Below are 14,741 nucleotides of genomic sequence, written 5' to 3'. Positions count from 1 at the left end.
TGCTTTGCATTTTTTAAAAAAATTGTTTCATTACATAATTAAAATTCTTTTCACAATTTACAGAATTAGCTTTTGACAAATGAGCCTTTTGCTTCTTGGCCTGCCTCTGCCTTCCTCCCCTTGTGCTCTGAGAAAATACCTATTCACCTTTTGCACTCACCTGGCAAAACCCCAATCTTGGATGGATCCACCTCTCCCCCTGCCTTGACTCTGCCTCGGATCACTGAGTGCAAATGCTGGAAAAAAACCACACAATGAACCGAGTCTTCGTCCATTTGCTTGCTCTCTGTCAGCAGGCACAGGGTAGGCCTCTTCCTCCAGAGAGGTATTAGAAACTGCCAGACAGGAAGTTCCTCAAAGCCCTGCCCTCCTGCCCACACATCTAACTGTAATTACATCATCTGCCCCCTCTTTCCTCCTGCTTCAGAGACAGAAGTGCCTTTTTCTGTGGAATCCTTCCACAGTCTCTGGAGTCCACCCTCCCACATCCTTCGATCTTCAACCTCTCCCTCTCCACTGCCACCATCCCAGGAGCATTTGAACGTGTTCCTCTCTCTGTATCCTTGACAACCATGACATGGTACTTTGATCCTTTGATCCAGTGTCACTGTTTGGTGGCTACCCTTGCTTTCCTCACCTTTACCCTCAAACTTTGGCATCACCTAAACCTGCTTGCCACTGTTTCTCACCTTTCTTGTCAACACATTATTCTCCGTCTACAGTTCCCATCGATCTTCTCCATGTGGCCAAATCCAATGGACATTCCCAGTCTGGATCCTGCTTGACCTTGGCAGCGTTTGATATGGTTGAGCTCACTCTCTCCCCCTGGCTTCCATGTCTCCACACCTTCTTCTTTTGTTCCCCTACCTCCCTTTGTGTGCCTTGCCTGTGTCCATACTGCCCTGTCTTCCTTTTAACTTTTGATGTGCTTTGGAATTCTGTGCTAGGTATCCGTCTTCACTTTTCATTGCACTAGGTCTCTAAGTAATTTAATTGATTCTAGGGTTTAACTTGTCATCTGTATACTGATAGCTTTTAAAATAATTTTGCATTTGTTTTTATAAAAGTGAGACATGTACATGAAATAAATCAAAGACTTCAGAAAGTTGAGGAGTAAAATTCTGTGCTCTCTTGTGCAACTCTTCCTCACCCAGAGCCTGAAGCATTCAGAAGCATTCTCTGGATTTATGTTTTTTATCTTCATGACTCTAAATAATATGATTATTCTTCTATTTCACAATTTATCACGTTTAGGTGTCTACTGATTTCCTAACACTAAAGGTGAGAATAAGCTTCACATAACGCCCATCTCCTTCTCCTAGATCTTTTAAGATCTATCATTTTTAATCAGTTATCTTTGTAACTTTTTTTTTTTAAATATATTTTATTGATTTTTTACAGAGAGGAAGGGAGAGAGATAGAGAGTTAGAAACATCGATCAGCTGCCTCCTGCACATCTCCCACCGGGGATGTGCCCACAACCCAGGTACAAGCCCTTGACCGGAATCGAACCCGGGACCTTTCAGTCCGCAGGCCGACGCTCTATCCACTGAGCCAAACCGGTTTTAGCAATCTTTTTAACTTTAAATAAGAATTGAATCTGTTTTGATAACATCAACCTTCAACAGTATTTCTTAAACCCCCATTCCATAAGATAAGAATATAAACAGCCCTATCTTTCCTCCTTTCCCACTTCCTATCTTGCACTTTATCATTATATTTTAACCCTGCCACCATAACCAAATCTCTCGTTTCATGTATAGATACATGCTAAAAAGATGGAGACCAACAAACATCATTGTATTATTATTACTCTGTAAATATTGTTCACTGTTGAGCCAAATAGGAGAATGGAATTAACTGCTTTCTCCAATTTCATGACCCTATGCCATTGATGGACAATTCCAAGCATCAAGGACAAATTTTTCTCACACTCCTCCAATTATTTAAAATTAGGAAACATTATAATTTCCTTCATGTGTAAATAATGACTTTCTTATATATTTTTGCCTCACATTTCAAATTGCTTTCTTGATTTCTTACATCATTTGCCTTGATCATCTTTCAGACTCCATCGTAGTAGTCCATGCAGGTCCCTTTTCCCGGGACCTGCATCCTCCTGTTCCAACCTGGCCAGCTTTGTCTTGGGTCTTCTGCACATCTGTTATCCTAGAACTTCTGTTTCTTGCTCGTCCGTGTTGAAATCTCTGTCTTCCTTTTTCTTGGATATGCCTTTGTTTTCCTAGAGTATACTCTCAGATGACTTCTTTTTAAAAGGTACGTATGAGGTAAAATACCCGATTCTTTGCATGTCTAAATTTTATTTTATTTTGCTTTGCTTTCACCCCTGAAGGGGAGTTTGGCTGACTGCATTGCTCCCCTGTCTTCTAGCCTCTGGTGTTGCTCATGCCAGACTGATTTTTGTTCCTTTGTAAATGATACAGTATTTTTTCCAGTTGGAGCTCTTATACCCTTTTCTTTATTTGGTGCTTTGAAATTCATGCAGAGGCGTCTAAAGAATGGTCTTTTTCATTCATTTTCTGGGCACTTGCTGAACCCTTCCTGGAAGGCTCCTGGAAATCCATAGATGTGCAGCCCACTCATGTGCATGCGCAAATCACTCCCGGGTCTGGCCTCCCAGGCCCTCCCCTGCACTGCCTTTGGGCCTGTGTCCATTCAGCACGTGGCCATGCCCTGGGGCAGGTGCCGCTGCACTTTGATTCTGAGTGCAGGGGGGAGGGGGAGGCAAAGCATCCATGAGCATTGGCTTTTGCTTGATAGGTGGTGTGAGCTAGACGCCTCACAGCTGACCTGCGAGGGGCCTCCGCACCTGGGTGACCCAGGTGTTTCTCATCCCAGGACTCCACTACCTGCCCATTAAGATCTCACTAGACGGCCTGAGATACCGCGAGATAAGCGTCCTCTGGGCAAAGTAGCCGCCATGCGGCTCGTTGGCAGGGATCCGCCATTCAACGAAGACTTGTCTTGGACTGGATTTCCTAGAAAACAGCGCCTGAGGTAAGCACAACTAGGGAGCGTAGGTGATACCAGAGAAGCAGGCCTGAGAGAAACGGTGTGAGGCGAGGCAGGCCACAGCTCCCTGAAAAGCTGGTTTCTAGGGCCTGCAGGTGTCTCCACACAGCCCTTCTGAAAGGAAGGGATGTATCTGGTCAGCGCCATCTCCTTCTGGTCAAGGATGGGTCCGTGGATAACGCCTCCACAAATGCAGGTTGCATGTTTATTGGTGCTGACGAGTTCCCACAACAAGGAACCCCCAGGGTAGGAGGGAGGGTGCTGTGAGCTTGTGTCCTCAGGTGCCTGGAGGGACGAAGGCAGCATCACAGCAGGCCCCTCCGTGGCAGCCCCAGCAGCGCCCTGACTCCATAACCATGGAAACAGTGCCAGTTGTTGCTAGGTTCAAACACTGCAGACCTGGGATGGTGCAGAAACTGAATCCCATGCAACTACTATTTTGGTAGCTCTGGGAAATTTTGTATGGTCCTTCTATTACTTTGTTTTTCTCATTATTGTTTTTCACCTTTAAGAGTTCTTCTTTGGTCTCTATTTATTCCTTCCTCACAGGATCTTGTTTTTTTTTTGAGATTATAATACCTTCTAAGTATCCATGAGAATATTCGTTATAAGGTTTTCTGCTGTGGGAGGGAGTCTACATTGTGGTTAAGAGGATGGACTCTAGATCCTAACCATCTGGGTTTGAATCTCAGCTCTGTATGGCTTTGTGTCCTTGGGAAACTTGCCTATGTTTTAGTTTCTTTTCTTTCTTTTTATTTATGTCGTTTGCTTCAAACAAACACAAAATGCTTATTATTAAAAAAATGCATGAATTGCCAAATTATCAACTTGTTAAACTTAGAAAAAGTATGAAGTTATTTTATAACTCGAAAAAGAAAATTGCATTCTTGTTACTCAGCCTAACTTACCTCCAAATTCTTAAAGTTGGAGATTCTTTAATTTAAAAAGTGATTCTAAAAATTGTTCCAATCAGCCCAGCCAGCATGGCTCAGTGGTTGAGCATCAACTTATGAAGCAGGAGGTCATGGTTCAATTCCTGGTCAGGGCATATGCCCAGGTTGTGAGCTTGATTCCCAGTGTGGGGCGTGCGGGAGGCCGTCAATCAATAATTCTCTCTCATCATTGATGCTTCTATCTCTCTCTCCCTCTCCTTTCCTCTCTGAAATAAATAAACATATATATATATATATATATATATATATATATATATATATATTTAAATTGTCCCAATTAATTACATGCCATAAAAAACAAAATGTCTTTTAAATAAAGTAAACTTTGTAACATAAACTTATTTAAATAGCTTTTATATTAGTAACATATGCGACATTCTCATAAACTATATACCAATTTTATTATCTCATATTCTTCTCAATTCTCTTTGCCTATAGCCCTATTGTGGAATATGATGGTCCTATATCTTCTGTCCATTCTTTCCAAACTTTGGTATGTTTGCAAAGCCTAAAGATAGCTCTACTAATATGTTTTCACTCTATTCTTTTAATTTTTCTAGTAATATTTGTTTTCTGGCTTTTCATCTTCCTTTGCCTGTCTGTCTAGAATTTTCTATTCAAATGTATGTAAATCTCTTTTTTAAAACCTGGAAATTTCAGCAGCACCACTTTCCTTTCCTTTTCTGCCTTTTCTGCTGTTTCCCCTATCTTCTTTTCAAGCTTCAAAAGTTCTTTCTGTTTTTTTTCTTCTCCTGGGTATAAGTTTCTAATAGAAATTTACTTTAAGCTGGTATTGGTGCTCTTTCGGCTGTTTTCTCTTTCTCTTCTTCTTTTAACTTCTTTTAAAGATAGAATACATTTCATTGAAATTTATATACTCTTATGGGGGTTTTTGTTTTTTCAAGTTTCAATGGGAAATTTCTGTTTTTTCTTTGTTCCTCTTTTTACTTTTGATCATCTTGTTTATTCTAAAGAAGCATAGGTATATTCTCTGCCTTTAACTTGAAAATTTCCTCTATTTTGGCTGCATTTAGTTTTTCCATTCTGAATACATTTTTCTCTTCCTTCTAGAGTCAGAAATTTTTATAGTTTGTCCCACTGTTGTACTTCATCCTGTGTTCTTCCAGAACAGTGTTCTAAAACTAGTCCCACATATGTTGGCTTTTTTTTGTTTGTTTCTCACTTTTACAAAGTTCTGGTGATCATAATCATACATTGTGCCCTTGTCGCCCTCCTGTTTGCTGAAATTTTTCAGAATCTAACACTTCCCCTGGAAAGTACATGATGGTACTTTGTCTACAGAAACTTTGCTTGACCTAGCTGTGAAAGTTTTCTGTGTTTCGGTGACCCAAAGCCCATGTGTCAGTTTTTCTGGATATGACACTCAACTCATGATTAGTTGTTTTCTGTAATAAGCTTTCCTACTTATTATTTAAGAGTGTTCATTGGCCCTGGCCGGGTGGTTCATTTGGTTGGAGTGTCATCCAGTACACCAAAAGGTTGCTGGTTCAATCCCCCCCTCCAATTGGAGTGCATGTGGGGATCAGCCAATTGATGTTTTTCTCTCAATCAAAGTTTCTCTCTCTCTCTCTCTCTCTCTCTCTCTCTCTCTCTCTCTCAACATCAATTTAAAAAAATATATCCTTGAGTGAGGATTAAAAAAAAAATTTTTTAAGTGTTCATTGCACTTTCAATTGTTTCCATTATTGCTCATAGCTTTTTAACAAAATCAGTTGTGTCATTTCTTTTTACTGATGCTACAGTCTTTTTACATCATCATGTGTTTTGGCTAATTGCTGCTGGATTTTTGCTCTTTTTCCTGCTGATAATTTATTTTCTAATTCTTCTACCACACTGTGCTGAATTCTGAAGTCTTTTTTTTTTAAAGAAATGAATGGGTTTATCTTTTTTTCTGCTAATAACTTAATTTAAATTTTTTTCTGCTGTGAGATCTTTGCTTTCTTAGTCTAATTAGCTTGCTGCTTCTAGTTTTGGCTGAATTCCACCTGAAGTGCAAAAACAGCCATCATTCTGTGCCACACTGTGATAAGGGTGGCCATATTCTCTTGTAGAGTCGCTGGGGCCACTCTGGGCAAGTGGGCCTAGGAGTTCACGCAGGGGGCACTAAAGAAACAGTCTGCACCGGAGGGAGAGGCAGGGTGGACTGTGCCTTAATTTCTTCATCTATAAAATGGGATAATATATTACCTACCTCATGTTATAATGATTGAACTTATGAGCTTGAAATTATTCCAAATTTACACATATATTATCTCTAGTCAATTTTTCTGTATGCTTATGTTTTTCTTTTTTCAAAGGACCGGATGGTGGTTTTACATGTGGTAAAATACTTCTCCTAGGGGAGTACAGATGAACTGAAAGACAGGGGCACAGAATACCAAACAGGAGGGAGAAAGATTGGGGTTGGACAACACTGGCACAGGAGATAGGAGATGGGCATGAGGTGCCCATCCCTGAGGCAGCAGCCGGGCAAGGCCCAGTCCTCATTGGCACAATCAGCTCTTTCTGGCCCATCTGGGATACTTCAGGGTGAGCGTGAATGAGCAGTTTTTGGTTTCAAAATGAGATGGACCAGAGTATTCCATGGGCTCCACACCCAGGTGACCCAGGGACTGGGGGCCCAGACGCAGAGGGTCCCTCTTCAGATGGCAGCAGGCAAGGGATCTTGTGAGCAAAGCTTATGCCTGGGGCAGCTGAAGGTGGAGGCATGGAGGTGGGAGGTGGGTAGCCGTGTCTTGGGTTGCCCATTCCTCAGGGTTAGGTCTTGGGTGGGCAGATGGAAGTACATCTGATGCCCATCAGTTTCTACCCAGACTCCTCCCCAAGCGGCTTCCACCCCATAGCTTTCTCCTATCAGACAATGCTGCCAGAAAGCCGGGGGAGGGGGCATGATGAGGATCCTGAATCTGGAGTTTGGGAAGAGAGTCCTCATTGGATGTCTGCTTATATTTTCCTGTTTGCTTTTTAAAAAAATGTTTTTATTGATTTTAGAGAGAGAGGAAGGGTGAGGGATAGAGAGATAGAAACAGAGATAGAAACATCTATGAGAGAGAAGCACCAACATTGATTGCACACCCCTACTGAGGAATTGAGCCTGCAACCCGGGCATGTGCCTGGACCAGGAATCAAACCCATGACCTCTTGGTACATGGGTCGATGGTCAACCACTGAGCAACACCGGCCTGGGGTGCTTATTCTTTTAAATGTTACTGGTATTTCTCACATGCCTTGTTATCCTTGGATATCCAGTCATGCTTTAAAAAGCCTGCGTCAGTAGAGTTTCTTCTGCTGTAAAAATAGGATAATTTTCCTCATAGAACTTTCTGGTGAGAAGAGTTTGACTGAGAACTCCATGCACATGGTGGATCGGGCACACCCACTATAAGGCTTCATGTTAGGGACTGGTGAGCAGGAGCAGAATGCCAGTCAGGCTCTGGATCCCCAAATATGGTTGGCTTTCATACATGTCATATCCTTTTTATTGATTTTCAGTTCATATGGCATTAAAGGAGAGTGGTGTTGATATCCTAGCATGGTAGATATTGTGAAAAGAATGTACAGGATACATAAATCTTTAGAGATGTTCTGCACTTGGTGTGATAAAAGAATCAATTGCTTAATTACAGGTGAAATGGTTTTAATACTTTAAAATAATATTCTAAGTTTTGTGTGTTTTTTTTTTCAAAAATGACACGTAGTTGACACTCTACAATTGAGGTAATTATAGAATCATTTTGACTTTTTTTGTAGAATTTTTATAAATATTTTTCTAGAATCCTAGGATCACCCGTGATTTATTGGAGAATCTAAATTTGTTGATTCAAAAATAGAACAGTAGCTTTTAAAATCCTTTTTCTGTTGAAATAATGGTGTGTGTCTGGGTCACCTATAAACTCTGGGACCCAGAAGAGGAGAACGAGAAACAAAAGAGTAAATATTCTTCAGGAAACAAGCTCTGTGACCCAAAAGTGGAGTAAGAACTTCCTGTTCAAGTCTTAGGATTTGGTCAATAGCTCTACATATTTCTGCACTGAATTAGGTTTCATAACTTCCTGTGATGTCTTTTGTCCCCTTCCTCCCCCCACCCATCTCTACCCTCAGCTTGAATTAGGACTTCCCTTCCAGAGTGCTGTCAAGGCAGTTTCCTTTAGAGTACTTTATAATCAAGTATTTCTACTAAGGTTTCATGAAATGAGTCCTGAATGAGAAGCCTGGATAAAGATATTTCTAAGGCCAACTTTTCTTCTTATCGTTTGACCTTAGAAACCAATGTTCATACCAAGCCTGCACTTCCTAAACAATTCACATTCTTGGAAGGTAGAAAGAGTTTCCATACAAATTAACGAGTTCCCTGTCACTGAAGGTATTCCAAAAGACTCTTGAAAGCCACTTCTTAGGACATAACAATTGTAGAATTTTTATGTAAAATAAAGATTGGATTTAATGGTCCTAAAAAAAAAAGATGTTTCTGATCCCTGAAACTCAATGATTTTCTGCTTTAGAAAGGAGCAGGAAGTGAGGAGGGAAAATCCAGCCTCATGTGGATTTCGGCCTTGGCTGCTGGAGTTAGTCCAGGCTTCCAGAGGTTGTGCTGTCCCTGTCCATTCTGACTCCATACTTACTAGCACATACTCACTTTTGTGGTTCACTAGTCCCCTCTTATCTGTGTTTTTGCTTTCTGAGATTTGTCACCTGTAGTCACCTGTTGTCTGAAAATATAAAGTGGAAAATTTCAAAAATAAACAATTCATAAGTTATACATCTGAGTAGCATAATGAAATTTTGCGCTGTCTGCTCTGGCCCATCCAGGATGTGAATCATCCCTTTGTCCAGTATACTCATGCTATATACACTACTGGGCCATTAGTCATTTAGTAGCACTCTTGGTTATCAGATTGACTATTGTGGTGTTTAAATAACCCTTATTTTACTTAATAATGGCCCAAAGCCATTCATAGCATATTGTTAAGATGGTTTTATTTTTTACTAGATATTAATCTCTAACTGAGCCTAATTTATAAATTAAACTTTGTCATAGGTATATATGTATAGAAAAAACATAGCACAGATGCTTCTTAACTTATATGCTGGAGTTACAGCATGGTAAACCCATTGTTAGTAGGAACATTGTAAATTGAAATGCATGTAATACACCTAACCTACCAAACATCATAGCTTAGCCTAACCTACCTTCAGCATGCTCTGAACATTTCCATTAGTCTAGAGTTGGGCAAAATCACCTAACAGTGCATACACTGTAGAGCATCAGTTGTTTACCCTCAGGACCACATGGCTGACTGGGAGCTGCAGCTCACTGGCTCTGCCCAGCATCACGAGAGAACATTGCATGGCACATCACTAGTCTGGGAAAGATCAAAATTTGAAGTACAGCTTTTACTGAATGCATATCATTTCCACTCCATTGTCAAGTTGAAAAATCATAAGTCAGGAACCATCATCGGAGTTTCAGGCATTCACTGAGGGTCTTGGAATGTATCCCCTGAGAATAAGAGGGAAATACTGTATTTTCCTCCAGCATCCTATCTAATAAAGAGTAATATGCAAATTGACCATCACTCCAACACACAAGAGGGCCGCCCCATGTGGACACAAGATGGCCGCCACGAGATGGCCTGCAGGGGAGGGCAGTTGTGGGTGATCAGGCCATCAGGGGAGGGCAGTTGGGAGGGACCCAGGCCTGCAGGGGAGGACAATTGGAAGGACCCAGGACTGCAGGGGAGGGCAGTTGGGGGTGATCAGGCTGGCAGGGGAGGGCAGTTAGGGGCAATTGGGCCAGCAGAGGAGCAGTTAGACATCAGTCAGGCTGGCAGGGGAGTGGTTAGAGGGTGATCAGGCTGGCAGGAAGAAGCAGTTAGGGGCAATCAGGCAGGCAGGCGAGTGGTTCGGAGCCAGCAGTCCTGGATTGTGAGAGAGGAGTCCCAGATTGGAGAGGGTGCCCGATCCCCAGTGGGGATCGCCCCCCCCCCCCCCGCATGAATTTCATGCACTGGGCCTCTAGTGTCTATATAAGTATCCTTCAGTCAAAGGCAGGTAGAGGCACACCATTAGTTACAGGAATGGCCAATCAATGCAACCACATGATTTCTTTGAATTCTTAGTCTCCATTTAAAAAAAAAATCTATGGGAATTTAAAATTATACTTCATCATATATCTGTTTCTATCTTAATATCAAATAGTATTTAAATTACCAGTCATTGGTGGCAGGGAAGTGAAGAACTAGACCCAATCTACTAATATCTGGGAAGATGAGCCTCTATTTTCTTCTTATGCACAAGGCAAATGCACTCCTACTTAAGAAGCTCAGGTCAATACATTGGACTGGCTTTCGGGATTCAGATTATTACCCATCATCGTCTCATAATCCTTGTGACCTCCTTCTTCAAGGCCTACCTTCTCCAACACACCAGGTCCCCATTCCACGTGGAAGGGGATTCATATGTTGGGAAAGGTTAATGTGTTATTTAAATAGCCCCCTCTTAGTTCATTCATGTTTCTCTTTTCACTTGACTCTGAACTCTTTACAATGCCATAGCTAGTAGAATTATTTAAGAATCTGTCTTAACTCAATCTTAATGTGCCTCACTAAGCTAATACAATCCTTGCCCCTGAAAAAGGGTGTATTATGCTATAATTCACAATGTGTCTTTGGAGAAGAAGTGTGCATTTTATATAATATGTCAAGGACAATTTCAAAATGGGTAACATCATCAATCTCATTGACATCTCTAATGGCTTCACTCTGTAGTCAGAGTTTTGCCAAATGCAAGCTAAGACTCAGGCCATCACACACCTGCTCCCTACCTATTGTTTCAGATGTATCATCTGTTGAAAAAGCAACCAAGTTTAGGAAAATAATTCATCCCTGAAACATTTCTTGTCTAATTAAGTCAACAGATGTTGTTTGAAGTCTATACCTGAGGAATTTATTACTTCAGTTTTAAATAGTAAGAAGAATTCACAGACCTGTCTTTATGATAATTATGGTTGTTGTTTTTTTTTATCAATGTAGCTAGCCCGTTAATGACTGATAATAGTCAAGAACAGGGGTCCTCAAACTATGGCCCGCGGGCCACATGCGGCCCGCCGAAAACATTTATCCGGCCCGCCCCGTGTTTTTGCCGCTGCTGTGTGCATAAGAATTTGTTCATAGTTTTTTTTTAAACTATAGTCCGGCCCTCCAACGGTCTGAGGGACAGTGAACTGGCCCCCTGTTTAAAAAGTTTGAGGACCTCTGGTCAAGAATTTGTGATAGTTGTCATTTTCAACAGTTTGAATGGCATTTCCAAAAAGTGCTTTCACTTGAGTTATCATCTGGCCTTTATTCCTCCCTGGCTGGGTGTCTGATCTTCTTGTGCTAGGGCTTGGACAGAGCTGGCCTGGCTCAAACAGGCTTGAGGGGCTGGGGCAGATGGCAGGAAGTGGCTCCCTGCCCTTGCATGGAGGCAAAGAGAGAACAGTAAAGTCAAGGGTCAGTGTCAGAATGCATGGCTTAACCAGTCACCAAGGCAAGAAGAGCCTGAGGCAGGGCAGCAGGTAACTGGTACAGCCTGTGAGTAAAAGAGCCAGTGAAAATGAAAAGAAGGACCCACTACTAGAAAGATGGTCATCCTGGCCAGCAGCCAAAAGATGAGCTCTTACTGCCCTCTGAAGTTTACCAAGTCAGGACTAAAGGGACACCCAGTGCCCATGGAGGCTTCAGTTTCTTAATCTGTTTCCTACTCTCCTGCCTAGCCTAATAAGGGTGTGACAAAGATCACATTCAGTCTTACAGGTGAAGTCTAGTTATTATTGTTGTTGTTAGAAGTTGTTATATAATTGAGAACTAGATGGAAAGATAGATAATTATTTTAAAATCTCCGAAAAAATAACCCAGCTGCATGGTGAGAATATTTTCTTTATGTGGCAGAACAAAATAGGACAAAGCACTTTGATATCTTATTTTCTTTAAATTTAGTCTGGTCTTGTTAGTATTTAACAAAGTATTTAATTAGCATCAGTGATTGCCAACCATTTGATAGTTATAATTTCTGAACAAATTATCTCTTGTGGCAAGTTCTGGTAAATTCACAGATCAACATTTAAATACAAGGCAAAATCCCAGCATGAAAGAATTGGATTTTTTAAAACACTGGGTCTCAAATTATCTACCTACTTTGACAGTTTTAGTGTCTTGATTAAATATTTTATGATGATACTACTTAAGATAAAATGTAAATGCTAATTTATAGTGACATCTCTTTATGTAAAAGGTTCCCAAGCTGATTTATTACCAGGTGGAAGCATGTCAGTGAATACAACAATGTCTAAAGAGATTTTGCAGTTTTCTTCTATACTCCTAGTTCAACATCTTCTGCAAAACAATTTATATGAAAAGCAGTGTCTTTAATTTTACAAGACTCTTCTTTCATATCTCCTTTAGTTTCATTCTTCAATTCAATTTAGTACCTGCTATGTTCTGTACTAAGTAATAAATTTGGAACACTATGATCAATTATAATTCTTTTTCTGCTAAATTTATTATGTTACATCATTCTGAAAGGACTTTGGGGAACATACACACACACACACACACACACACAGAGAAAGATAATTACTTAATCATATTTTTGGTTAGGGCAGGGGGATTCAGGGAATACTTTTAATGCTTTATTTAAGTTACATAAAACTATTTTCCAATAGAATTAATAAAATAAAGCACTATAATTGCAATCTAACCTATAAACTCAAAAAATCTTAATAGTATGTTAAGAAGCACTAGAAGTGTAGTAAGGAAGAGAAAATGAAGCTAAGAGATGCTATAAATAGGACAAAGAAGAGACAGCAAAGCTAGGCACAAGCTGAACAAGCAACTGCTTATGGCACACTGCAAGATCTGATGGGACAGTGTGTGATACAGGAGGTGGCAGCAACAGTTGTATAATGGGGGGAGAAAATGTCCTTGGTGACAGCATTTTGGTGGGAAGAAACAGGAGAAAATAGGAAAAAAATTAAGGGCAGAGAGAGACCAGATGGTGATAGTATTGAGCCAAAAAAAATTCCAAAATGTCATAAACTCAAATCTTACCCATTAAAGACCCATTAAAATTAAAAAATAACACAAATAGAAAAATTAGAATTTATTTTCATCATGTTAAAGTACTTACATTTTATTTCATCCAGAAAGTATTGGAGATGGATTATTCAGAAAGAGAAGGAAGAGATATTTACAATAAGATTCATAAATAGAGCCTAAAGAAGTAAGGGGAAGCATATGCCAATCATAAGAGCCAATAGAGTGGCTATGTTTGAGCATGAAACCTGGAGCTTCCTTGTAGCCATGATGAAGATGGAAGCTTTACCAAATAAAATTATAAATATCATTATCTGAAATAATTTTCAAAAATATTTGGGAGATAACATTTTCTTGGTTCGAAATATAATTCCTGTGTTACAGTAGAGGGGATAACAATATAGTCAGTAATAACCTTAGTGGCAGTTGAGAGAAGGAAATTGAAGTTGTTCCATGGAAAAAGTTGTTTGTAAATGGGCTAAGTAGGGCACCTTCTGAAAAGGAGTTTGAAAATCTGCAGCCCCACACTGCCAGGGGCAATGGCTTTGTGGAGGGCTTTAAACATACCCTGCACCCGAGGAACTGTGCCAGAGGCCCCTGGCCTGGGACCAATGTCATATCCCTGCTGAGACCTAGGGCAGGTGTTCTGCAATGTCACATGCTGTCTGGTTTAGGAAGTTGAAAGAATGAACCTTCAAAACCACTAGACAGAGAAGTGTGAAGAAAAAGAAGAGGAAAAAAATCTCATTCAAAATGAGGCTGCAAAACAAAATTTTAAAACACATGGGAGCCCTAATTTTGTAAAGGTGATCTAGCCCCAAATCAACAATTGCAACATAATTTCATTCCAGGTGGAACTGTCTAGCCAAAACTTTCGAATAAGTATGCTTTGTATACTCCAGGAGAAAAATGAAAAAAATTACGAATTTTTAAAGAAAAAATATTAAAGCCCTAACCGGCTTGGCTCAGTGGATAGACTCTATCCGATGCAGGGGTGGGCAAACTTTTTGACTCCAGGGCCACAATGGGTTCTTAACTGGACCGGAGGGCCGGAACAAAAGCATGGATGGAGTGTTTGTGTGAACTAATATAAATTCAAAGTAAACATCATTATATAAAAGGGTACGGTCTTTTTTTTTTTTTAGTTTTATTCATTTCAAACGGGCCAGATCTGGCCCGCGGGCCGTAGTTTGCCCACAGCTGCGATAGAGCATCAGCCTGCGGACTCAAGGGTCCCAGGTTCGATTCCAGTCAAGGGCATGTACCTTGGTTGCGGGCACATCCCCAGTAGGGAGTGTGGAGGAGGCAGCTGATCGATGTTTCTCTCTCATTGATGTTTCTAACTCTCTATCCCTTTCCCTTCCTCTCTGTAAAAAATCAATAAAATATATTTTTTTAAAAAGAAAAAATATTAAAAACAGACAAAGGAAACAAGTAAATTAAAAGCAGAATGACTAGACATCTTGGAAATTAAAAATATATTGATTAAAATAAAAAATTCTTAATCCCTTTCACCTTTTTTAGCCATCTCCCAACCTCCCTTCCTTCTAGAGATTATAATTTATTCTCTGTATCTATGAGTTTGTTTTTGTTTTGTTTGTTTATTTTGTTTTTTAGATTCCATATATAAGTGAAATCGTATGGTATATGTCTTTGACATATT

General features: G+C 40.3%; 1 pseudogene; it reads right to left on the bottom strand.

The window, feature by feature from the left end:
- Positions 1–4,542: 4,542 nt before the first annotated feature.
- On the bottom strand, positions 4,543–10,444 carry LOC102426068 (annotated as a pseudogene).
- Between the last annotated feature and the right edge of the window lie 4,297 nt (positions 10,445–14,741).

Source organism: Myotis lucifugus, unplaced genomic scaffold (genome assembly GCF_000147115.1).
Source record: "Myotis lucifugus unplaced genomic scaffold, Myoluc2.0 scaffold_59, whole genome shotgun sequence".
NCBI lineage: Eukaryota > Metazoa > Chordata > Mammalia > Chiroptera > Vespertilionidae > Myotis > Myotis lucifugus.
Note: the sequence above shows the minus strand (reverse complement) of the source record. Positions and strands in the feature narration are given on the sequence as shown.